Source organism: Paramisgurnus dabryanus, chromosome 8 (assembly GCF_030506205.2).
Source record: "Paramisgurnus dabryanus chromosome 8, PD_genome_1.1, whole genome shotgun sequence".
In the NCBI taxonomy this organism is placed as follows: domain Eukaryota; kingdom Metazoa; phylum Chordata; class Actinopteri; order Cypriniformes; family Cobitidae; genus Paramisgurnus; species Paramisgurnus dabryanus.
This window is the reverse complement of record NC_133344.1, coordinates 43,260,587-43,263,604: the sequence shown is the minus strand read 5'-3', so window position 1 is coordinate 43,263,604 and position 3,018 is coordinate 43,260,587.

Genomic DNA, 3,018 nt, shown 5'->3' with positions numbered 1-3,018 from the left:
TCGTCCGCATAAAAGTGATAATTTAGCCCTAGTGATCTTAAAAGCAATCCAAGTGGAAATATGTAAATGCTAAAAAGTAAGGGGCCTAAGATGGAACCTTGAGGAACACCCGTACAGACATAACCAGTGACGGACCGGAATCCTCTCATAGATACAAACTGTTGACGATCAGAAAGATATGAACTAAACCAAGTTAAAACAGTCCCAGAAACACCAAAGACAGTTTTCAAACGCTCGAGTAGCAGCTTGTGGTTAACCGTGTCGAAAGCGGCACTAAGATCTAGGAGGATCAGGATGGAGAGAGATCCAGAATCTGAGGCTAATAACAGGTCATTGGTGACCTTGACCAAGGCTGTCTCAGTACTATGAAATTTTCTAAAACCAGACTGAAGGGGTTCGAAAAGATTGTTAACTGTGAGGTGACTATGTAGCTGCAAAGCCACCAAACGTTCCAGAATTTTGGCGAGAAACGGTAAGTTTGAAATGGGGCGATAATTGTTAAAGTTGTCCAAATCACCGTTATGTTTTTTTAGAATGTCGGGGTCAGCTGTTACATCCCCTGCATGGGTTTTACTGCCCATTGCAGTACGCCCAGTTCCGGACTGGCTCAGGGGCAAAATACGAACTGCACTTTTTGCTGAGCTCTGGAGAGCCATCATTAAGCCAGATCCGGTCAGCATAGAGGTTGCCGCCGTGATTGGCAGGTTTCTCGGCTTGGCCGCTGTTCGGGTTGCTGTTGGGTTGGCCGAGCCCACATCGTCAACGGAGCCCGCGCAGCCCGCGCCGCCACCGCCGGAGCCCGCGCTGCCAGAGCCGGAGCCCGCGCAGCCAGAGCCGGAGCCCGCGCAGCCAGAGCCGGAGCCCGCGCAGCCAGAGCCGGAGCCCGCGCAGTCCGCGCAGCCAGAGCCGGAGCCTGCGCAGCCAGAGCCGGAGCCCGCGCAGTCCGCGCAGCCAGAGCCGGAGCCCGCGCAGTCCGCGCAGCCAGAGCCGGAGCCCGCGCAGTCCGCGCAGCCAGAGCCGGAGCCCGCGCAGTCCGCGCAGCCAGAGCCGGAGCCCGCGCAGTCCGCGCAGCCAGAGCCGGAGCCCGCGCATCCCGCGCAGTCCCAGCTGCGTCCTCGCCCCAAACCCCCTTGGACTGTTTTGTCTTGTTTATCCAGTGGACTCTTGTTTGTCAGATTTTGATTTTGCACTGTTTTTCTAGCACTTGACTTGGTTAGTTTACATTTTGATGTGTTCATTGTTTAGTCCTGTCATTTATCTGTCATGTTTTTGGTCTTGTGTGTTCCCTTGGGGACGCCAGGTGGCGTCCCTTAAGAGAGGGGTACTGTCGGGGTCCGGCCATGGTATCATGTTTAATATTATGTCTTGTCATGATGGCTAGATTCTGACAGTCCCATGTCTAATGTGAAGGCTCATGATCTTGTGCCTTCGGTGTCTCGTCTCATTACCCCGCCCTCTTGTTCTCCCTGTTTACGGTTAATCATTAGTTTATTCCAATCACCTGTTCTCCCCTTGTTATCTTGTTTAGTCTCTGCTATTTAATCCCTTTGTATTCTTGGTCCTGTGCTGGTTCATTTTGTGCTGTTCCCGTGTTTGTGTGGAAGTCATTCAAATATCTTGTCAAGTTTAGTGTATCTGTTAAGTGTTTCATGTTGTGTACCCCCTCGTGGGTTTTTTCGTTTCTTGTCAGTTAATAAAGTGTTTTTGTTCTCCCCGACATCGTTTGCGTTTGGGTTCATTCGACCACAGTTCCTGACAAAATGCATCTTCTATCTAAACCCTTGAACCATCTTATTTTAGATATATAGAAATGAGACCTTTTTACTCATCGCACCATGACCTTTAAAATAATATTACACATGAATATGTATGTAAAACACAATCTTAGAACCACATAATATGTATACATCACATATCAGCATATACTCAGTGATGTGAGCCTAAAGGCTAACAGTTCAAAAACCTTTGTGATGAATAGATAAACACATCAAAGAGTTGTATATCTGAAGACCTCTTTCATCTACGGGTCAAATTTGGGTTAACAACACCCCCTGAGGTTTAATTGTTTTACAGTGTCTTTTCATAAATAAACTTAGTTTATTGGGTTAACAACACCACATGAGGTTTAATTGTTTTACAGTGTCTCTTCATGAATAAACTTAAAGTTGATGAATTATAATCCAGTATTACATGATCACATTATTAAGGTTTATTAAAACTGCACGGCAGGTAACATCGGATCACCTTGGAAAGGTTTAATATAACTGCATGACAGGTAACATTTGGTCACATTGTAAAGATTTAATATAACTGCATGAAAGGATTTTATCTGATCACATTGTAAAGGTTTAAGTAAACTGCACAACAGTTAACATCTGATTAAATTAAGGTTTATTAAAACTGCACGACAGGTAACATTGGATCACCTTGGAAAGGTTTACTATAACTGCATGACAGGTAAAATCTGATCACATTGTAAAGGTTTAATATAACTGCAAGATAGATAACATCTGATAAAACTGTAAAGGTTTTAAACTTCATGGCAGGTAACATTTGGTCACATTGTGAAGATTTAATATAACTGCACGACAGGTACATCTGATCACATTGTAAAGGTTTAATTTAACCGCATGAAAGGATATCACCTGATCACATTGTAAAGGTATAATATAACTGCACGACAGGATATCATCTGATCCCCTTGTAAAGGTTTAATTTAACTGCATGACAGATATCATCTGATCACATTGTAAAGGTGTTAGGGGTGGTGGTGGATGAACACAAGTGCAGACAGAGGTAACTCAACAAAGACTTTTATTATATGTACAAAAACCAAAATCAAAACCCACGAGGGGGCAAAACAACAAACAGGATTATATAAGGAACACTAAACTGTACAAGACTACACTATGACTAGTGATGGGTTATTTGAAGCGAGGCTTCGGAGCGCGTGTCGAGAATAAATGGGCGTGCCAAATGAAGCCTTGCTTCGAGGCTTGTGTTGTTAGCGTAGAAATC